Here is a 24,443-nt window from a genome sequence, read left to right as displayed (position 1 = left end):
ACTTTTCACAGCAGACTTACTCACCCCAGCAAGCCGAGGGACAAATTAAGCCCTGGATAGGGAGGTGGGTAGGGAGGCAGTGCAGGCCAGGGGTGATTTGCGGGGGGAGGAGATGCTTGGGGGCCAGGGAATGCAGTGGGGACTGGCACCTGAAGCTGGAGGCTGCCACCCCGCAGCTGGGAGCCAGAGCCTATCGCTCAAGGGCTGAAGCCAGAAACCTGAACCTCGGAGGGAGAGAGTCCGGGGATTTCTGTTATACAAAGCAAAATCAATATTATAAACAAAAACAAGTATTTGACATTTTGAAAGCAAAACTGAGCCATAGATAAATATAGATACACACACACACACATTCAGAAAATAGTATAAACAACACAGGAACAGGCAAACGAAGAGGTCATTTACAGATGCCGAGAGGTGTGTCTGAAAGACGAACACATGGCTAACAAGAAAAGATTAATAAGGTCCAGATAACAATGCAAATGTCATTTTCTCCAAATGCTGATTTCATAAGCATGGCACTAATTCACTAAAGATCACATCTCAAAACGAGATACTCTGGATAAAAGTCCATATAAAAGCCTAGAATGGCTTTAACAATTTGCTTTCTGAGCCAACACCACTCCACTTTCCACAAGCTGACAAAGGGTAGATGGGAAACAGAGCTGAACCATCAGCAGGCCATTGATGAAACCCTCCTAATGGTAACATTTCAGACTTGTCAAAGACAATTATTAATACTCTGTTAAATCCTTAAGGAAAGTCGTAACAATACTGAAACACCATGTGTACCCCATTTGAATTAAAAACTATACTGAACTAAACTAGAAGTTTCTACTTCAAAAGGTCAGCCACTGTGAAATGTTAAGCGGAACTGAAGAATCTGTCTACACATCAGTTTCACTTAAAGGAAAAAAGAATTTTAATAGATATATTTTCTTTTAACAAATGATGACTTGATTTTCCTCAGCTAAATACATCTCAGAAAGTATGTATATGAGTTTAAAAACCTGTAAATTACTTAAGTCAGAACTGTCCAACATCCTGTCTACTTGATGTATCTGCAGTCCACACGGCACATTCACATTCTACAGAATGCAAAGTTCAGGTTATATAAAAAAGGTACAATTTTGTAGCCTCAATCCTCCATCAGGCAACATGCAGATACAGTGCTCCACCCATCAGGAGCCCCATACACTTCACTGGGGCTCTGCATGAGAGCATAGGTCTACCTACTACACAAAACAGGATGGGGGCCTCACTTTGTTAGAAATGTAAGAAACAAGCAGGACTACGCAATGCACTATGGGAATGTCAAATGATACATTTACTTTGTAACCACAGAATCATAGAAATGTAGGGCTGGAAGGGACCTCGAGGGGTCTCTAATCCATCCCCCCACGCTGAGGAAGGACCAAGTATATCTCCGAGAAGTGTTTGTATAACCTGTTCTTAAAAACCTCCAGTGATGGAAATTTCACTCTCTCTTGGTAAGCGATTTCAGTACTTAACTACCCTTAGGGTTAGAAAGTTTTTCTTAATATCTGACCTAAATCCAGGGTGGATAAAAGTTAGTGATTTCCAAAAACATCATTTTTTTTTTAATAAAACGCTTGTTGAGGAAAAAACCTATTTAAAATACATTATAGCTCAAAGATATCTCATCATAGAATAAGGATTATAAATTCTAATTCTATAGCCGGAGACAATATATTCATGTAAAGTTTAAGAAAATTTTTGTAAATTAGTTCCAATAGTTCATGGATTAGGGACCCAATTTTATGGGGTACCAGGGGCTTCTGTATAGATTATTTAGGTTAATCTTTTTATTTACCCAGTGGGACTCAGTGCTCAGTCTAGAAGATACCATCAGAGATGCTTAGCTTTACAGTTCTCAAACTGTAGATTTGTGATCCAGAGATAAACATTTTTGCTGTTAACAAGCTATGAAATAAATAAATATGTAGAGGTGAGAAATAACAGACCTCAACCCTATTGTCCCTCTGCAAATTTGTGTACACAGAGTCAATCCTTACCTCTCTCTAAAAGTGCAGTTTCAAAAAGTTCAATGAATAGAAGATTTTGGGGGGCGAAATAGATTTGGACAAGGAGAAGAAGTCTGGAGATAAATGTGAGAAGGGAGCGACACGCAGTAGAAACAAAAGTGAAACTGTTTGAGCAGCATATTCCAGAAGTCTTGAGGTCTGAGTGTAGCCTTTATTGATTTGAGATCTACCATACCATTCTCTCACTAGAAGGGAAAACCTATAATGGCAGCAGGCCGTAAAAGAGACCTAGTTTGAAAATATTTTAATGAAGTTCCTCTACCTGTGGTTAAGACAAGCATGCGTGCAAAATGCAAACAGTGCAACAAAGAAATGCAAGGCTTAGTTTCCCAAATGAAACAACATCACGAGAAGTGTTCCTTCTCAGGAGGAAGCTGCGTTGAAGATGGTGAAAGGAACATGTCTGAACATGCAGAGGATATTCAGGTTGGTAAACTTGTTTATTTCATACTTCTTTCTTAAGGACTGCCTGTCTTCCTGCTGGACTAGTCTTGAATTCTCATGTTTGTGCAAAAAATATAGTTGTTACTCTATGGTACTATCATCACATAGCCACAGTATATCACCTGTAGCAAAAAGAGAAAAAAATCTCCATCATCTAGAAACAACCGTAATCAAGTTTGTGATACAAACCAACAGATTACAAAAAGAGGAAACTGATGAAAAAATTGCCTGGTTTCTTTATGCAACAAACTCTGCTTTCCATATGACTGAGAACTCACATTTCATTAACATGGTTCAGTCATTAAGACCAGGATACAGTTCATCCAACAGAGCAGATGTCACAGGCAAATTGCTCATAAAGTTTATGAAAGAGAAATTGAACAGTGTGCAAAAGGTCTAGAGAATGAAATTGTTAACCTGAGTCTTGATGGGTGGAGCAATGTCCACAATGATCCTATTCTACGTGCTTGTGTGACAACAGAAGAAGGGAATGTCTTCCTTACAGAAACAATTAGTGCATCAGGAAATGCACACAACTACAGAATACTTACAAGAAGTAGCAGTAAAAGCTATAACTGTGAAAAAAAATTCAAATGTCTACTACGCAGCTTGGTCATAGACAATGCTGCAAATGTATCCACGATGAGAAGAAATTATTTAGAAGAGACTGAAGAGAGTCCCAAGCTAATAACATATGTTTGCAGTGCTCATTTGATCCATGTTCTAGCCAAAGACTTCAGTGTTTCAGAAATGAAGGCTAATAATGGTGAAGTTTCAAAATACTTCTGTAACAACCACTTTGCAGCAGCTGCTCCGAAAAAAGTGGGAGGAACCAAGCTAACTCTCCCATAAGACATGCGACGGAACTCAGTAGGTGACTGTTTTGAGCATTATATCAAGAACTGGCCTAATCTGATGACAGTTTGTGAACAAAAACGTGAAAAAAAATATATGGTACTGTCACAGCCAAAGTTCTCAACATTGGGTTTAAGAGAAATGTTGAACACATGCTGAGTACCCTGAAGCCTATTTCTGTAGCCTTGAAAAAAATGCAGAGGGAAATAGCTGTTTTATTGCTGATGCTGTTGAAATTGGAAGGAATTGAAAGAGATATCTTAAAAAGAGAAATATGCAATGATAGAGTTAAATTACAAGCATTAAAAAAATGAATGGGACAAGCACTATCTCTAGCTCATTTTCTTGCAAATATTCTCAATACTCAGTACCAAGGTCAAACCTTAACTGCTGAAGAAGAGGAGTTGGCTACGACATGGACATCCAGCAATCATCCCTCCATAATGACAACTAAAATAAACTTCAGAGCTAAGGGTGAACCATTCAAGAAATATATGTTTGCTGAAGATGTTTTAAAGAAAGTCACATCAGTGAACTAGTGGAAGCCATTTAAGCACTTGGATTCAGAGAGCGACAAAGTGATAATCTCACTTTTAACAGCAGTAGCGTCTTCTGCTGGGGTAGAACGAATATTTTCTTCCTTTGGACTAATTCATTCCGAATTGAGAAATCATTTGGGATCTGAAAAAGCAGGAAAGCTTGTTTTCTTTTCTAGATTATGAACAAACAGGAAAATGAAGGTGTAGATGACTGAGTTAGCTGCAGAAGCCGATATTTTAAGTTTCTCGTGTTGACTTGGCTGACACAGTCAATTTAATTTAAAAAATACATATGTAACTATATTAGTTAAAAACAATTTTAACAAAAACAAACCTGATTTTAAAAAACTTGAATATTTAATTAAACTCAAAAATTCATATGCTTGTTTTGTTAAAATATTGTATGTTTGCTGTTGAAGAAAAACAAATCCAGAATACATAACATTGTTTTAGTTAAATAAAACACTTTAAAATGTCTGTCTGGTGATGTTCTCTTCCTAATACAGCATGGCAAGAAAATCCTCTAAATATTAATGATTAACCTGTTGAATTAGAGATAGTTCACCTCCCAATGACTTCATAAATATCTGCTTCAATTACCTCTGGTAAATGAAATAACCAATCATTTTCTGATATAGTTGCAAAAACTAATCTGAAAAGTTTTCAAAATAAATTACTGTTTAAAAATGTATAGTGTGTACCTTCTAAAAATGAAACCTACATCTATCTCTGAGTTGTGAAAAATATGTATTAAGGTTATAATAACCAACAAGAACGCAATTTTATGTAGAAAACCATGATTAAATCGAATCTTCCTGACTAGTGAATTAAATCAAATCCATCCTGCAACACCTCACACTTTTCTCCACACAATTAGGGAATACACACTGGCAACTACCAGTCCTGCATTACCTCTTCAGAGCAGCAGAGTGAAAGATAACTTTACGGATGAGAATATGTTATCCTCTGTGTCAGTCTTGGAGAATAAGTAGCTCACGTGAGGTTTCAAAATAAAACAAGCAAGACAAAAAAATAAACTACTATAGGCAGTAATAAATAAGGCCAGTGCTCAACAGGTTGTTTTTTTAAAATATATTTAACCAGGGGTGGGCAAACTTTCTGGCCCAAGGGCCACATCTGGGTATGGAAATTGTATGGCGGGCCATGAATGCTCACGAAATTGAGGGCTGAGGTGCAGGAGGGGGTGAGGGCTCCGACTGGGGGTGCAGGCTCTGGGGTAGAGCCAGAAATGAGGAATTCAGGGAGTGGGAGGGTGCTTCAGGATTGGACCGAGGGGTTTGGAGGGGGATCACGGCTAGGGCAGGTGGTTGGAGTGCAGGAGAGGATCGGGGTGCAGGCTTCGGGTGATGCTTACCTCAAGCAGCTCCTGGAAACAGCATCATGTCCCCCCTCTAGCTCCTAAACGGCGGCTCTACGCACTGCCCTGTCCGCTGGTGCCACCTCTGTAGCTCTCGCTGACTGCAGTTCCCGGCCAATGGGAGCTGCAGGGGCAGCGCTTGGGGCAGAGGCAGCATGTGGAGCCCCTTGGTTGCCCCTATGTGTAGGAGCCAGCGGAGGGACATGCCACTGCTTCCGGGAGTCACGGGGAGTGAGAAAGCCCCTGATCCCACTCCCTGGCTGGAGCACCAGAGCAAGGCAAGCCCCGGACCCACTCCCCAGTAGGAGCTCGAGGGCCGAATTATAACATCTGGAAGGCCAAATGCGGCTCCAGGGCCGTAGTTGCCCACCTCTGTATTAAACAGACAATCCTAGACATTTAAAAACACACACACAGGAGGAATAAGAATACCTCTTAAAATATGATGCTTAAACCAATCAAAATCTCAAAAATTTAGCTAATCAAATAAGGGAGAGGGGATGAAAATGCTCTAAGGAGGAAGGGAGTTTGTGCTACTGAGTTAAAACAGAACCTTTGCAATTAGAAATACCAGTGGATAGGAGGTAAAGGAGTTGTCAACGTGAATGGTGAAGGCATTCCTTCCTAACTTGGTATTTTTTCAACATGCAAGAGCTGATGGCTGCCAGATACTTACTCAGGTTGGTAGCAAATAAATTGCTGGCGTCTCCCATTGGAGAAAGATTTGATACATCAATAAAGATCAAAGAGGAGCTTGCATAAACCAACTGATTTTTCTTCCCTCTACCCTGCCAGGTTTGAAAACAGGAAAAACTGTGGGGTGGAGCCCACTGCCAAACCTTCAGGGCTGACTGACTGAAGGCACAATGCAAATCCGCTTTACTTATTTATGTAAAACATGGCGGCCTGCTCACCCATTTGAATCAAATCCACTTTTTAGGATACCAGGTATTAATACTAATAGGACCACGCTCATTTCCAGAACATTGGTGCAGTACTTCTTCCTGCAGAAAAAGCCTCCACAACTTAAACCACTTCTGAACTACTTGATAGTATCAATATTCCCCTTTCCATGTTGGAGGGAAGGAAATTGCAGTGAACCATAGGTCCTTGATTCATTCAATGATACCCTCATTTATTGGCATGACTAGGCTCTCTTGCTATGGGAAATAGAGCATGCGGAATTATTTATAAAATTTTTCCTGCACTTCTGTCAGCTCAGCACTGATGGTCTCAGTTACACTGGCCAAAAGTTCCTGGAATGCCTTGAAGTTGTCAGATGGGAATGCTGGGTTCTGGGTCACTGCCTTGCCTGGAAGAGACATTATGGGGAGCAAAAAGAGCAAGAGATCATCAGAAATAAAATAGCTCCTCTAGATACTCAATGTCTCCCGATCATCTGGTGGTCAGAAGGCTCTGACTGGTAAGGGTGACCTAGTTCTCTGAGGTGGTCTGGGATGGGTCTCTGTCATGCTAAGACAGAGGACCCCACATCGCCAAGCAGGTCCATGGTTCGATTTATTAGGGATAGAGCTAATGTGGAAGGGAGATCAGAACGTAAAGGAGATTTTTTGGGTTGGGAGAACATCAGCCTGGTCCTCAATCCCCATCTCTGATAATGGTGACAATGACCCAGGGGGGCTGATAGAAAAAGATTGGTGACTGGTTCCAACTTGGTTCTGAGAAGAATAAGGCAGATCTTCAGATGCAGCTAGGCCTCTTCTCCAATTCAGGAGGATTTCTTCTGAAACCAAACAGGAGCCTGGTATCTGATGGTCAGGGTCAGCGTTGACACTGAGGAGCTCTGAAGACACCAATACAGATTGTTCCAAGGAGATGGTGTTGTTTTGTATATCAAAGATGTATACATTTATACCGAGGTTAAGACAGAAGTGGGAGGATAAAAGGGGTAACAGACAAGGGTGATGTCATGGCAATGGTCTATGAACTACTTAAACAGGAAAAAGAGGCTGAGATTTTTTTTTTTTTTAAAACAACAAAATCATCCAAAACACAGGACTTGATGATGACTGTGGACTTCAACTACCCAGACATCTGTTGGAAAAATAATACACCAGGGCACAGATTATCAAACAAGTTCTTGGAATACACTGGAGAGAACTTTTTACTACAGAAGATGGAGAAAGTAACTAGGTGATAGGCTATTCTGGATTTGATTATGACAAAAAGGGAGGAAATAGTTGAGAAGCTGAAGATGGAAGGCAGCCTGAGTAAAAGTGATCATGAAATGATGAAGTTCATGATTCTAAGGAATGGTAGGAGGGAAAACAGTAAAATAAAGGCAATGGACTTCAAGAAGGCAAACTTCAGCAAATTCAGAATTGGGAAGCAAGTCTAAGGGGAAAAAAAGAGTTCAGGAGAGTTGGCAGTTTTTTTTAAAGAGACATTAATAAGGGCAGAAGAGCAAACCATACCAACGCACAGGAAAGATGGGAACTACGTGACAAGGCCACCATGGCTTAACCAGATCTTCAATGACATGAAACACAAAAAAAGATTCATACAAGAGGAGGAAATTAGGTAAATTTCCAAAGGATGAATATAAAAAAACCCCAACATATGCACATAGGAACAAAATTAGAAAGGCCAAGATACAAAACGAGGTTAAACTAGTCAGGTTTTTAAAGGGTAAAAAGAAAGCATTTTATAAATATATGCAAAGCACGATGAAGACCAGGGACAGGATAGGCCCTTTACTAAATGAGGAGGGAAAGACAATGACATAAAATACAACACTGGTGAAAACTGAAACACTTTTGCCAAAGAAGTCAATAGCGACTGGATAACTAACATAGCAAACATCAGTGTAAATGTCGTAGGATCTGAGGCTAAAATAGGAAAAGAACAAGTTAAGAATGACTTGGACAAGTTAGATGTCTTCAAGTCAGCAGGGTCTGATGAAATACATCCTAGAATATTTGAGGGACTAGCAGAAGAGATCTCTGAGCTATCAGCAATTATCTTTGAGAACTTAAGGAGGACAGGAGAGACATCAGAGAACTAGAAAAGGGCAAATATAATACCCATCTAAAAAAGGGAAATAAAGAGAACCCAGAGAATTGCAGAACAGTCAGCTTATCTTCAGTACCCAGAAAGATAATGGAGCAAATCATCACACAATCAATTTGTAAGCACCTAGAAGATAAGGTCAAACATAAGTAATAGTCAACACGGATTTGTCAAGAACAAATTATGTCAAAAAAACTATCGTCTTTCTTTAACAAGATAACAAGCCTTGTGGATAGGGGATGAAGTAGTAGATGTCACACATCTCAACTTTAGTAAGGCTTTTGGTACTGTCTCAAGCGTTTGGAATTAGGTGGGTACACAGCTGGATCAAAAATCACACTCAGAGCAATCATCAATAGTTCATAAGCTGGAAGGACATATCGAGTGGCGTCCTGCAAGGGATCTGTCCTGGGTCTGGTTCTATTCAATATCTTCATAAATGATTTGGATAATGACTCAACAAGTATTCTTATAAAGTTTTCAGATGTCACCAAGCTTGGAGGGACTGCAAGCAATTTGGAGGACAGGATTAGAGTCCTACATGATCTTGACAAACTAGAGAAATTGTCTGAATTACATAGGCCAAAATTCACTATGGAAAAATGTAAAGTACTATACTTAGAAAGGAATAATCAATTGCACAAATACAACATGGGAAAAGACTGCCGAGGAAGGAGTACTGTAGAAAAGGATCTGGGAGTTACAGTAGATCACAACCCAAATATATCCCAACAATATACAATAAAAGCTGTATTGGAGACAATTTATACCTTCAAGTCGGCGGGACTGCTATGGGTACCCGCATGGCCTCATGGTATACCAACATTTTTATGGCTAACTTAGAACAACGCTTCCTCAGCTCTTGTCCCCTAACACCCCTACTTTACTTGTGCTACGGTGATGACATCTTCATCATCTGGACCCATGGGAAGGAGGCCCTTGAGGAATTCCACCAGGAATTCAACAATTTCCACCCCACCATCAACCTCAGCCTGGACCAGTCCACACAGGAGATCCACTTCCTGGACACTACAGTTTAAATAAGCGATAGTGACATAAACACTATACCGGAAACTAACTGACCGCTATACTTACTTACATACCTCCAGCTTTCATCCAGATCATACCACACAATCCGCTGTCTACAGCCAAGCTCTAAGATACAACGGCATTTGCTCCAATCTCTCAGACAGAGACAAACACCTACAGGATTCTATCAAGGGTTCTTAAAACTACAATACACACCTGGTGAAGCAAAGAAACAGACTGACAGAGCCAGAAGGGTACCCGGAAGCCACCTACCACAGGATAGGCCCAACAAAGGAAGTAAAGGAACGCCACTAGCTGTCACCTACAACCCCCAACTAAAACCCCTCCAGCACATCATCAAGAATGTGCAACCTATCTGAAGGATGATCCCTCACTCTCACAGACCTTTGGAGACAGGCCAGTCTCATTTACAGACTGCCCCATAACCTGCAGCAAATACTCACCAGCAACTACACACCACACAACAAAAACACTAACTCAGGTACCAATCCCTGCAACAAACCCTGTTGCCAACTCTGTGCGCATATCTATTCAAGGGACACCATCATAGGACCTACCCACATCAGCCACGCCACCAGGGGCTCATTCACCTGCACATCTACCAATATGATATACGCCATCATGTGCCAGCAATGCCCCTCTGCCATATACATTGGCCAAACCGGACAGTCTCTATGTAAAAGAATAAATGGACATAAATCAGACATCAAGAATTATAATATTCAAAAACCAGCAGGAGAGCACTTCAGTCTCCCTGGACACTCAATAACAGACTTGAAAGTAGCAATTCTTCAACAACAAAAAACCTTCAAAAACAGACTCCAACGAGAAACTGCAGAACTGGAATTAATTTGCAAACTGGACATCATCAAATTATGCCTGAATAAACATTGGGAGTGGATGGGTCACTATAAAATAATTTTCTCTCTGCTGATACTCACACCTTCTTGTCAACTGTTGGAAATGGGCGAGTCCACCTTGAGTGCATTGGACTCGTCTGCACTACAAAAGTAATTTTCCTCCTTTGATAGTCACCTCTTCTTGTCAACTGTTGCAAATAGGCCACTTCCACCTTAAGTGAATTAGCCTCATTAGCACTGATCCCCGCCCCCCCCCCACACACACACTTGGTAAAGCAACTCCCATCTTTTCATGTGCTGTAATATTTATACTGCTTTCTGTGTTTTTCACTCCATGCATCTGATGAAGTCGGTTTTCGTCTCTAAGGTGCCACAAGGACTCCTCGTTGTTTTTGCTGATACAGACTAACAAGGCTACTACTTTAAAACCAGTAAAAGTTGTGTTACTGGCCCTGTACCAACCAGAAAGCTCTATAAACTGACATTTCTAATCTTCAAAGAAAGTCCGGTTTGTAGTCCGGTTGGCATGGGGCTGGCAGGCTCCCTACCTGGCTCCACATGGTATCCTGGAAGGGGCGACATGTTCCTAGGTGGAGGAATGGCCCCGAGACGTAAAAAGAAAGGGGCTATGTGGGAAGTGACCCAAGGAATAGCAGCTGCAACAAAATTAAAGGAAGCGGCATGTGACTGCTATTTGTAGGGTCCCTGGGAGAAGTGTTGTTTAGAGGCCCAAGTGAAGGGCAGGACCCAGTCTCCAGTGAGAAGGCCCCGGGGGAACTGCTCTATAACAGGACAAGGACAGGCTGAAACCTAGACAGGAAGGGGCTGAAAAATGAACCCAGAGACAGAGTCAAAGACAGTAACAAGGGCAGGCCCTGTTGGACCTTTCACCCAGAAGGGGTTTTGTTCATTAATTCATTAGACTACGCGTGACTTAACTGGAGGACTGAGTCACTGAAGATCCGCCTGATGAACAGCCGACGGAGGTGCTGGGAGCAGAGAGAGTGTACAGGTTCACATCCAACAGATAGGAGGTACTCATGAGAGGAGAGGTAAGTAGCAAATTGTCACAGGAACAAATATTTAATGATGGGCTCCTCAATCTATCAGAGAAATATAACATGATCCAATAGCTGGAAGTTGAAGCTAGATAAATTCAAACTGGAAAGAAGATGAAAACTTAACAGCCAGAGTCAGCCATGGCGGCAGCATCATTAGTTTCCCGGCAGAATCAGCCACGGAGGGAGCATCACTTTTTTCCACAACGAATATAACCAAGTCAAAATACCGAACACAACTATCTGATGCACACCTTGCTGCAATCCGAAGGCTTCAATTGCTCAGTCACTGAGGCCAAACATCAATAAACTGACAGAACTGAAGCGTTGTCAGGAGTCTGGCAAACATTAAAAACTCTCTGGCAGGCGAATAATTGTATAAAGTTGTATGCTTTTTTTATTTCTAAGAAAGTTGAAATAAAAAATAGAATGTAAATGTTTTTTTCTGAACACCATCTTCAGTGACATCACTGGCCCACTGGCAGGATTTGAGGACTGGCACTTGTCCTAACGTAAACTGAGTTTGGGACCCCTGTTCTATGATCTGTGTTATAGAGGAAGTCAGACTAGATAATCACACTATTAAAAAGTTCAAATAGGAGCTGTTTTAAGAATTTTATTCTTGAAAAGCTCTTATCCAGTTTATTCAAAACTTGCACAGCAACTTCTGTCAGAGAGACAATCATAAAAACTTACATGCATTTGAGAGTAAGTGGGAATTTTCTGTGGTTTTCTAATGGGGCTTGTGTGCCTCAGTTTCCCCTATATTTTGCATGGCTACCCAGTGGGGGAAAAGAAGTCTAGTTTGCTCTCAGAACAAGCTAGGAGTTACAAGTGTGTGTATGCATCTGAGCCTGAATGCATCATTAAAAAACGACTGGCCAATACCAACCCCATATAAATGGAAAATCTGAGCTGACAATGGGAAACCCAATCACCAGGACATTGACGCCTAGCAACCAATGACCCAGAGGGAGATGAATTCCCTTTACCTCTCAGCAGGGAAGCTGAGCAAAGGTTCCAGCTTGAAAACAAAGGCATGGGAGGTGTGAAGTGGAGGGATAACGTGCTGGTTTCAGGAGAAAGCTGAGAGCTCTCTCACTGGTAACTAAAGAGGTCAAACAGAGGGCTGGTCTACACTACAGGGGAAAATTGATCTCAGATACGCAACTTCAGAGTCAAAGTATCTAAGATCGAATTATTCACCATCCTCACAGCGCGGGATCGATGTCCGCGGCTCCCCATGTCAACTCCGCAACTCCGTTCGGGTTGGTGGAGTTCCGGAATCGATATAAGCCCGTTCAGGGATCGATATATCACGTCTAGATGAGACACAATATATCGATCCCCGAGCAATCAACTGCTACCCGCCGATATGGCAGCTAGTGAAGACGTAGCCAGAGAGACAGAGCCTGAATATGTGGTTCACTACAGCTTGGCTGGGGCTCTAGGTTAACCAGAATGGATTATGCTTTAACCTTCATTTCTCTGTGCTGATCTAAGGACTTTCAGACCCTGTGTGCCAAGGGACTAATAAATGGTTACAATATTTTGAAAAGGCTACCAGTGTTGCTGTAAATACTCACTGACATCTGCGCCACAGATCTATATTGGTGTAACTACGCTGCTCAAGGATGTGAAAAAAATTCACACCCTTGAGTGACGTACTTATACTAACCTAATACTTAGCGCAGACAGCGCTAAGTCGGCACTTCTCCCAGCAACATAGCTACCACCTCTCAGAGAGGTGGATTAACTAAGCCAATGGGAGAGCTCTCTTCCATCAGCTTAGAACATCTTCATTAAAGCGCTACAATGGCACCTTTGCAGCATTTTAAGTGTAGACATGTCCACAGAACACTGTGCCCTGAAGGGGCACAGTATAAGCCTCCTGCAAGAGGTCTGGCTTGGCTGGATTCTCTGCAGGGAATCATGGAGAGAGACAGAGATTGCTGACGCTGACTGTCAAGTCTTGGAATCTTGGAGGCCACATGCTTGCCCGTGGAACCATGTGGGTCCTTGGGGCCTGGCACATTACAGAGGTCACTCCCAGAAGACTGGTTATAGGCTGGGGCATAGACCAGACTCTGTGACTCTATGAAAGCATTAGCTATAGAGGAGCAACTACTGACAAACTTGGAGAGATAGGACACATACCATGCTCCAAAATAAACATATGCAGCTTGATCTAAAGCAGAGATTCTCAAACTGGGAGTCAGGACCCCTCAGGAGGCCAGGAGGTTATTACTGGGGGTCGCAAGCTGTCAGCCTCCACCTCAAACCCCGCTTTGCCTCCAGCATTTATAATGGTGTTAAATATATTTAAAAGTGTTTAATTTATTGGGGGGCGGGGTCACACTCAGAAACTTGCTGTGTGAAAGGAGTCGCCAGTAAAAAAGTTTGAGATCCACTGATCTAAACAAATATCTATTACCTATAGAAGGATGTATGTTATTTCTAAGCTGCAAACAAACAGGCAATATTGCCATTAAAATACAATACCTAGCCTGATCCTACTGAAATCAATGGCAAAAAAAACTCTCTCAAGATTTGATGATAAAAGAACCCAATATCTGAGCACCTTCCAAATAAAATTGATTAGCAATACCAAAGTTCCTAATGGACTTCATGAAGTCTCTGTCTGGCTTGTCTCCTTTTTAGGGTATAAAAATTCTGGTGTTTTCGTACCCATGTGGGAACAGCACTGGGTCACAAACTACAACCACAAAAATACAATTTGATTTGCTTCATACTTTGCAGAAATATTCTTTGTTGCCAACAAAGTAAATCTGTCCCTGTAGTTAAGACTGCAATCAGTTTCCACTATAAAGCCTAAGTTTGCTCTCCTTTAACTTTTTTCATAATTTAAAACCAGAAGAGATCATTATGGTCATCTAACTTCCCCTCTTGTGTAATACAGACCACAGAATTTTACCCAGTGATTCCTCAATCAAGCTCACATGCTCTAGCTTTTAGAACACGGATCAGCAACCTTTGGCACACAACTTACCAGGGTAAACACCCTGGCAGGCCGGGCCAGTTTGTTTATCTGTTGCATCCGCAGGTTTGGCTGATCGCGTGGGCCGCGGTTCGCCGCTCCAGGCCAATGGAGGCTGCGGGAAGCCGCAAGGGCCGAGGGATGTGGCTTTACCCTGGCGAGCCACGTGCCAAAGGTTGCCGATCCCTGTTTTAGAAAGCCATTCAATATTGATTTAACATCTAATTTTTGGGTTGACAAAATTAGTTCAAAATCTGCCAGATTTACTCTGATAACAAAAGAGAATTTTTTTTTGAAAATTCAAACTGTTTTTGAATTAAGTCATTAAACACATTCTTGATCTGAAGTTGACGTGTGTGTCACTCTTTGTAGTAGTTTACCTCTTCATTCTTTATGTATAATTAAATCTCTTTGAAAATTCATACATTTATTGTAATTAGCAACATTAATTTATTTTTGTTATAGATTTCAAAGCACTATATGTAGTTAATGCATTCAATTAATGTTTGTGGCTGTCCTACTGACGGCTAGAACATGTTCTGAAAGTTTTAAATGAAGTAAATACTTTTTGAGAGTTAAATACTGGTACTTTAAAATGACTCCTAAGACATTCAAAGTTTGCATCATGTTATCTGGGTACTCTGAAATCGCATAAAACAAAAAGGGTTCTCATTCCATCAAAATTAAATAGCTATCTCCACAATATTACAACAATAAATAAACTTCTCTCCTAAAATGCACAGGAGAAGAGAGATGGAGTTCAGTATTACTAAAAGGTTAAAATATTCAGGAACTCAAAGACCAAGACGACGGTGCAGAATGAAATCTAGCGCTGAAAGGTTTAAAGATGAATTCATTGCCAAAAATGTGTAAGGTGTTGGCATCTTGGATTAGCTAGGCAGTTCACCACCCAGAAAAGTTATGGTATCCTATGACACAGTCAGGGGAGACGGAAGATTATGATCTGTTTTGGTGACCTGCCAGAAGACTGATGGAATTGGTTAGATTTCATAGATCTTAAAAGTGGTAATATGACTGATGGTTGTTGATGGTTTACAATGGTGGGGACTTCATCTTCTGTCCATGATAATCAGTGACCCCCAAATGCACTCTTCTTGGGCTTTGTTCTCACAGGTTACTCTGGTTTTACTAATGAACCAAGTAAGGAGACTACTAGATGGCTATAGTCTTTTGCTAAATCTGACCAAGTATGATTTAAATAATTGTTTATTTTATGCTCTGTTTAGGCAGAAAAGAATCCTTTCCTCAAAACAGATTCTTCAGCTCCCATCTCTACAACAGGACAGAAATACTTCACCCTCAAACTATAGAATGTAATGGTCAGTCCATTACAATGGTATAATCCTGCATTATCAAGTGTCTGAGTTGAGACTGACACAGGAACTAAAATGTGGCCAGCATGGATTAAGGCAGCAGCCACCTACAACAGCTACACATATGGCAGGCATTAATTCCTGAATCAATCCAAGAGAAGAATCCTCTGCGTGGGTATGGATGTTAGCCAGCATGGTCAGCCTCAGTGTCTCCAGCACCTCAAGGAGGAACCTGAGAACCCCAGCAAGGATCTCTGGAGTGCAAGAAGGCAATCTACAAATCAATTTTAGGTTCATTTTAATTCCGTACCAGACCTTAGCCATTTGTAGAGAGAGTTTTTCTGCAGAAATGCTTATTTTATATTAGCTGGAAAAAACATGGTCAATCCTCCCTCCAAATTACCTTTCAATTTATACTGAGCCAAAGGATTAGAACCAATTTAAGCTGAACTGATATAACTTTCCTGTGTAGTCAACACTTATGCAATATACAGCAAGCAACTCTAAACAAGGAGTTTTCCCAGGAGTAAAGCCCAGGAGCTGATTCTTCATGACTTGGGCTAACCTTAGCTAAAATTCCTGCAAAAGGTCATCTGTGGAAAAGAGTTCCTCTGGAAAGGAGCTAAACTCTACAAAAGTTAACTCTTCCATCTCCCCTCTGCCACCTCTTTCCAATGTACCACTACATATAGCAATTATATGTACATTTTCCAAATATCACAACTTTTTCCCTTAAAAAAAAAAACCTACTTAAACCGTCCCCTAATTTGCAACATTGGGGAGATTTTTATAAATTATGCCGGTGATCATCAGGGGAATGGAGGAAGGGCAGTTGCAATGGAGGGCCATGTATAGGTATCCTGTTTATCCACTGGTGATTGTCTACCTGCCCACAGAAGTCACATTATTTACAAACTTTGAAAGAGGTGTATTTTGATATTTCCTCATGTACATTTTCAAGGGCAGGAATGGTAAAATGTGTTTAAAACTGCCAGTATTTGATAACCAGACAACACTATTTTCTATCAATGAAGATGAAAGGGAAAAAAAGAAAAAAAATGTATGTCAATGAAAAGTATTTGTCAAGCTCTGAACAAATCTAGGCTGCTTTTCAAATGTGAAAGGAAACACTAGGATCTAGTTCAACAACTACTCAGCCTTCATTCCACTTAACCTAGGAAGAATGCTCATAAATGCAGAGTTCTAGGACTCCACTTAACCACCTTTATTTAATAGGGTTAGTCTTTATTCTGCGAGGACTCATCCACAACCATAAGGGAGAGCCCAATACTTGTATTCATCTAATTGAAGTTATGTATGAGTAACTGGAGTTCTTTGTGTGTGTTGCTTCTGCCTATTCCCACCAGTGGGACACCTTCCTCTTCCATTTCCAGGCACCTGAGAGCCTTGGAACTTGGAACCATTTGGGAGTCACACAAACATCTTCATGACTCTGAAAATTCAGAGCAGAGGTTATAAGTATATGTGCTGCCAAAGCGAGCTCATAAGGATTGTATGGCCCCAACTGTCTTCATCCTTTCAGTTAAAAATTAGACTACAGTGAATTAATGTAGAACTCCGGGCAACTCTTGAAGAACTCCAGTTAGTGATATCCTTTCCTCTAAGATAGCCTTTGCATATTTGTACATGTGGGAGTTTAGTGAGCAGTACACCTGGGAAGGTGGACTGAGATGTTCTAACTAGACAAGGATGGCAGAATTGCCCTCCCAAAGATAACTTCAGTCCTGGATGCTGAAACAAGAGAAAAATGCAGAAAAAAGCAATTCCATGTACCAGACTAACACAGAGATGCTGCCTGAGCCCTAGTGAAATGAACCCTAAACTCTACATGATCTGGAATCCTAGCTAATGTGTAAAAGTTTCAACACACAGCCTAATCCACTTAGATCAGTCGTTCTCAACTAGGGGTATGCGTACACCTGGGGATATACAGAGGTCTTCCAGGGGGCACATCACCTCATCTAGATATTTGCCTAGTTTTACAACAACAGACACCCAAAAATCACCAAAGTCAGTACAAACTAAAATTTCATAAGACATGTTTATATTGCTCTATACACTGAAATGTAAGTACAATATTTAAATTCCAACTTATTTATTTTATAAATATATGGTAAAAATAAGTAAGCAATTTTTCAGTAACAGTATGCTGTGATACTTTTGTATTTTTATGCCTGATTTTGTAAGCAAGTAGTTTTTAAGTGAGGTAAAACTTAAGGTATACAAGACAAATCAGACTTCTGAAAGGGGTACAGTAGTCTGGAAAGGTTGAAAGCCACTGACTTAGACAAACACTGCATGAAAATGACTTTTCCCCCTATCATGATAGCCACAAGTACAAATACTCTAAGGCACTACAGTGACAGGTTTTCGGGGTAATTCTAAAACAGATAGTGATATCAAATAGCTACATAATAATACTGGTTTGAAAGGAATAATGGAAGGCTGGCATCCCTGAGGCCTCAAGCAAAACCAAGGAAAGCTAAACCTGTCATTCCTGTTATTTCTAAGGTTTAAAAAAACAACAGCAGAAAACATCTGTAAAATAAACAATCAACATTTTGGGCATTCTTTATACATCCTAAAGTTAAAAAAAAGGATACAAGCCCAGCTTTTAAAAAAAATCCTTTACAGTTCACCTTTAGAACTGCTTCTCCCTGCAAAGTGCTAAGCTAGTATTTCTGTGGGAGTTTGTGGCCACGTTAAGCAAACTCACTTTCTAGTATAAAAGTTTAACCGGGAAAGTTCCAGTTTTCCAAATTTAGTTTTTGTAAGAGTAAGAGTTATAACATTGTCTGTTAGGTGACAAGTTGATGCTGAAAAGTCATCTAAACTTCTGAACAAGCCCTGAAGGAGTCCAAATTATCTAGGGAATCTAGAAAAAATATATTAAAGCAGTAGAAAAAGCACTTATAATCTTTCCCTTCAAATAGGAACTACTTTTTCCATAGCGGAAGAATATGTTGCATAAATGTTTACAAAACTTTGTTTTAGAATGAATTGTAATATTAACAAACCATACTTTAACAGCAAGAAGACCTGAAGGTGTGCATTAGTAAGCTTAATTTTTATGCCCCAAACACATCTAAGGAATACACCAATGCCTCACAGAAATGCTGGAGTTGTTTGCTCTTTGGAGAAGAGTCTTCTTGCATTTGTCTGTAAAAGCATCACGCACACCTATAGCGCTGAAAAGTAAATATTCCGGTATGGTCATGTCTACACTCCAGGTGTGCATCAGTGTAACTTCATCAATGGAATTACACTGTAGCAAACCCACAGTGTAGAGGCCATGCACTGATGAAGAGTTTACTCTAGTAACTTACATTGGTGCAGCCTATCCACATTAGGGCTTTATACTGGTGTAGGTTCATCAATATAGTTACACCAATGGAAATGTTTCTAACAAACCAGTCCTGTGTTAGAGTTTTAATTGTCACACCACCACTATGTGGCTCCAAACACTTCTGCCAAGACGGGTGTACACAGTGTTCTAACACATAGCACACTGCCCTGTGTGGAACCTGCTGGCACAAACTAAAAGGTACCAAGTGCACACTAAATACCTTTTAGTTGTGCAGCAGGCTATAGACAGGGTGGTTCAGAGCCCTCTGCAATTCACACCTCCATAGACCAGTCTGTAGACAAGTCCTAAGACAGTTTTAAAAGTATTATCAAGAGAATGTGAGATTTCTTCTGCTTTAAGGAATATCTCAAAACTGATTTCAGCCACTGTATATGCTTGCCCTTTTACAGATTTCTGTTTTGGAAGAACCTAGAATGTTAAATGGGATATCTTTAGGGTGGCATCAGAAGAATAATTAAGCATAACAGAACAAAATTTTAAAAGGTGAAATTTAAGTTACATTTCAAGAAAAGTCTCCTGATAGTGAGATATATTAAGATGTGGAATAATCTCCCAAGGGAAGTGCAGGAAGACCTATCACTTAGAATCATAGACTTTTAAGGTCAGAAGGGACCATTATGATAATCTAATCTGACCTCCTGCACAACGCAGGCCATAGAATCTCACCCACCTACTCCTGTATCAAATCTACGTCTGAGCCATTGAAGTTCTCAAATCATGGTTTAAAGACTTGGGACTTTTAAAACTACTAGACTATACAAAATATACCAGGGGTAGGCAACCCATGGCACATGTGCCAAAGGCGGCACGCAAGCTGATTTTCAGTGGCACTGCACTGTAATTAAATTTTAAGTGAAGCTTTCTAAACATTTAAAAAAGCTTATTTACTTTACATACAACAATAGTTTAGTTATATATTATAGAAGGAGACCTTCTAACAACGTTAAAATGTGATTCTGTGATGAGGTGGAGTAATACAATCTAAAATCAATAACACACAGGCAAAAAGAGAGACTGGAGAAAAGGAAGCAGACAAAAAGCACAGACTCCACAAAACAGATTGGGAGGTAAAGTATGAATCATACTAATTTCTTATTTTAATAGATACTTTTTTTTAAATTAAATGATCAATTTGTTTTTATAGTTGAATGAAGGATTGTGGAATAATGTGGGTTTAGGGCAGGGGCGGGCAAATTCTTTGACCTGAGGTCCCCATCGGATTTTGGAAATTGCATGGAGAGCCGGTTACGGGAGCGGGTCATGGCCCAGCTCCCACCCTCTATCCATCCCCATCCAACCCCGCTGTTCCCTGACAGCCCCCTTTTCCCCCAAACCCCTGCCCCATCCACCCCCGCCCCCAACTCCCTGCCCAGCCTGGGCTCCCCACCCCAGAGAAGAACCCGCAGCTGCTACATAAGAAGCACCATCTCCCCATGCAACCCCTCCTTTCAGTCCTGACTGCCCCCCTGGAACTCCTGCCCCCATTCAACTCCCCTGTCTCCCACTCTCTGACAGCCCTGACCACTATCCACACACCCCCTCTCTGACCACCATCCCCAAACTCCCCTGCTCTCTATCCAACCCCGCTGCTCCCCGGAGCACCACTGGCTGACAGTGTTACAGCCACACCGCCCGGCTGGAGCCAGCCACGCCTTCGCCACTGCGCAGCACAGAGCACCAGGTCAGGCTGGGCTCTGCTGCTGCACTGCCTCAGGAGCTTGCAGCCCCGCTGCCCAGAGCATTGTGCCAGCAGTGGAATGAGTTGAGGCTGCGGGAGAGGGGGAACAACAGGGGAGGGGCCAGGGGTAGCCTCCCGGGCCAAGAGCTCAGTGGCCTGGCAGGATATCACGGGCCGAATGTGGCCTGTGGAGCATACTTTGCCCACCTCTGGTTTAGAGAAAGGCTTAAAAGGTGTGTGTGTGCTTGGAGCACAAGATCAGGAATAAGTTAAATCTACATAAATCAGTTTAAACCTACATCAGAGCCCATACAGGACTTTGCACAGGTATAACTAAATTAAATGAGATTTTAAAATTAATTGTTGAACCAGTTTCATTAAAATTTCTGTGTGTAGACAAGGTAGATTGCTTACAATTCTTTGGTTTTTGTTAATGCCTGTTTAACTCCAATTACTAACATTTTGGATAAAGGAAGCATTTGTTAAAGATCCAACATCCATTGCCCAATTAGAGTTAGGAGCTCAAACACAGCCCTCATATTTTCTCATTATTTCTCATCCCAGATTTACTCACCTGATATTTCTAATTTAAAAAGCCAACAAAAAGGTTAAAAAATATTAAAATTGCCTAAAAAGGGAACAACTCCAACTATAAAGTTATTTTTAGGTCATCTTTAATACCTATTTAACGTCAATAACTAATATTTTGGAGAAAATACACCTTTGCTAAAGATTCATTAACTGCCCCTGCCTCCACTTCTTCAATAAGGAAATGAGATTACAGTACACATCCATAAAACACTGATGTCTTCCAGAAAAAAAACCCAGGGAAAAATCATACTTGACATTCCTAAATTAAAAAACAAAAAGCGTAAGTTTTTTTTTTGTGGGAAGGGCAGGGAGCAGTTGGGAGAATTCAGGCTATCACTACACATCAATAAAGCAGCAAAAACAGAACAAATCCAGTTTTATTTTGTTTAATCTTTTTTAGGTCCCCTTTAAGGCATCGACAAGGGCTGTGACAGTAGGAATGGAAAGGAACACATGGATTTCAGATATATTCATAGAATCTTAGAATATCAGGTTGGAAGGGACCTGAGGAGATCATCTAGTCCAACCTCCTGCTCAAAGCAGGAACAATCCCCAATTAAATCATCCAACAGATTTTTGCCCCATATCCCTAAATGGCCCCCTCAAGGATTGAACTCACAATCCTGGGTTTAGCAGGCCACTGCTCAAACCACTGAGAAGTAATAGATTTTAGAAACAAACTGAATACAAGGAGTAAATGAGAAAAATTAAATCAAAGTTGGAGGGGCCAAAAAAAACATCACACATTTTCTGTCATGATAGAAAAGTGGAAGAGTGAGTGACGACTTGAATGGCAGGTAGGGAAAAGGGGAGGGCGACATCAGCTTTTTCTCATAAAGAGTTTAAACTGATGACTGACACAACGTGACTGCCACATTGTAAGCTTTCCTACTCAACAGGACTATTCACATGTATAAGTGTCTGTAGATTCAAGGTGGGCCTTCTCTTTGTGGCAAGGAGGTCTCTTACTGTAAGAACACACAGCATTTACCAAAATGAGGGGTGAGGTCCAAACTATGTTGGGGCCTCTATGCACTACTGTAGGACAAATAATAACGAGACTGAACAGAAATGGGAGAAGTCAGGGGTAAAGAGATTTAGAAGCTATAATTGTAGATAAGGTATACGAAGTCTAGAGCATAGATGAATTAATCCAAGGGGAGATGTGGAAGGAGAACAGGGAGCCTGTGGAAATCCCAAGAAAAAGAAGGGAAAAAGGAGGTGGAACCACCAAGGGAAAAACTGAAGGAGCACTCTATGTGATAAAATAAACATGGAGACATGAAACCACAGTGGAAAGCAGAGAGAGGTCTACCACAGTGAAAGAGACAGAAAAGGCAAGGAGGAAGATGGAAAAGAAAAGATAGCTCTTGAACTTCACCACTGTCGACTTAAGAAAGAGCCATCTCAGTGGAGCAAAGGGCATGAAAACAAGACTACAGAGGGTCAAGGAAAAAGTTAGCAGAGAGAAAGTCAAGGCAATGAAAATAAATGAAGCAGCTTGGTTAAGAAGGGCAGGAGGGAGATGGGACAGTAGTTAGACAAGGAGGTATTAAGGGAAGAGAAATAGCATATAGGAAGACAAAAGTAAAGGGGCTTGATGAAAGAGACTAAGTATGAACAAGAAAAAATGACAGAAGGCTTAAGGTAGGTCAAGGGGTAGAACAGGGATTCTCAACCTTTTTCTTTCTGAGCCCCCTACACACATGCTATAAAAACTCCACAGCCTACCTGTGCCATAACAACTGTTTTTCTGCATATAAAAGCCAGGGCTGGCATTAGGGGGGTAGCAAGCAGGGCAACTGCCCCAGGCCCTACCCCACAGGGGGTCCCGCCAAGCTAAGTTGCTTAGGCTTTGGCTTCAGCCTCGGGTGGCAGGGCTCAGGGTGGCCTTTGGCTTTCTGCCCTGGGGCTCAGCAACTCTAAATCTAGCCCCGCTTGGCAGAATACCTGAAACCTGCTCACAGCCCCGAACCCCTGGTTGAGAACCAATGAGGTAGAGAACAGAGTCAAACAATCAGGCAGAGGGGCTGGAGAAAAATCATATAACCTTAGTGACTAGGGTTAAATAGAACATTGAGACAGATGAGTGCAGTATTTATACTATAATAAACAATCCTACCTTGGTATTGAAGGCAGGGGTAGGGATAGTAGTCAATCTGACCTAACCTCTAATTTGTATGATTTTAAGGCACATAAACATTAGTTTGACCTAGGTATACTGCTCAGGGCTGTGAAATGTTTCACGCTGTGTGCAATGTAGTTAGGTTGACCGAACCCAATCTACAGATGCAGCTAGATGGACAGAAAAATTCTTCCGCCAACCTAACTACCACCACTCAGTGAGCTGGCTTAACTATACATCAACCAAAAAATCCTTTCCATCGATGTACAAAACATCTGCACTGTGGCACTACAGCTGTGCTGTACTGCAGACATACCCTCACAGGAAGAACCCGCAGCTGCTACATAAGAAGCACCATCTGAGGCTAACTGAGAAGACTTACCTGCTAAGGCCCTGATCCTGAGTAGTCTCACTGAAATCAAACTGAATTACCCATTCATGTGCTTACTTTTACTACCAGGAGTAGCTCAATGGGACTACTCTTGGTAATAAAGTTAAGCATAATAAGCCTTTGCAGGATAAGGGTCTGAATTAGCAAAATAAAATGGAACACAGGAACTGACATACTGAATCAGACCAGTATCATGTCTCCAATAACTGCCAGTAGCAGATGTTTTAAAGAAACGACACAGTAGAAAGTTATGGAATAACCTATCCGCATTTTTTTCTAAACCCCACCTGAGAGTTAGATTTCTGTCCAAAAGCATGAGAGATTATATCCCTTCCAAATATTTTTTGCCTATTTTAATCCTTACTGTTGTAATGCTATATGTCTGAATTATCCATATGAATGTCCAATTCTTTCTTGAATCCTGTTATGCTCTTGGCCACAATGGTATCTTTTGGCAATGAGCTATATGGGATAATTATTTGCTACAGAAGCTCTCCGACTTACGCAGCGTTCCATTCCAGAACGCCTTGTATAAGTTGAATTTGGCGTAAGTCAAGAACGTATCTCTAAAAATTATGCCAAAAAAACAAAAACAAAACCAATTTATGGAACTTACGGAACTTTTTCCATAAGTCCAGATTTCTGTAAATTGGGTCTG

At 41.1% G+C, this 24,443-nt stretch overlaps 1 protein-coding gene across 2 annotated transcripts in view; it reads right to left on the bottom strand.

Moving 5' to 3' along the window:
- LOC116823884 (E3 ubiquitin-protein ligase MSL2) overlaps positions 1-24,443 on the bottom strand; it is a 43,636-nt gene that overhangs the window by 17,411 nt on the left and 1,782 nt on the right. The window contains exon 2 of one of the 2 annotated variants that reach the window (XM_075068590.1): positions 16,977-17,065. The exons of the other annotated variant lie outside the window; for it this stretch is intronic. The gene's annotated coding sequence lies outside the window, so the exon portion shown is untranslated. The remainder of the gene's footprint in view (positions 1-16,976; positions 17,066-24,443) is intronic. 2 annotated transcript variants of the gene reach the window in all.

The sequence above is a fragment of the Chelonoidis abingdonii genome, chromosome 8, assembly GCF_003597395.2.
Source record: "Chelonoidis abingdonii isolate Lonesome George chromosome 8, CheloAbing_2.0, whole genome shotgun sequence".
In the NCBI taxonomy this organism is placed as follows: Eukaryota; Metazoa; Chordata; order Testudines; family Testudinidae; genus Chelonoidis; species Chelonoidis abingdonii.
This window is presented reverse-complemented; position numbering and strand designations above follow the sequence as displayed.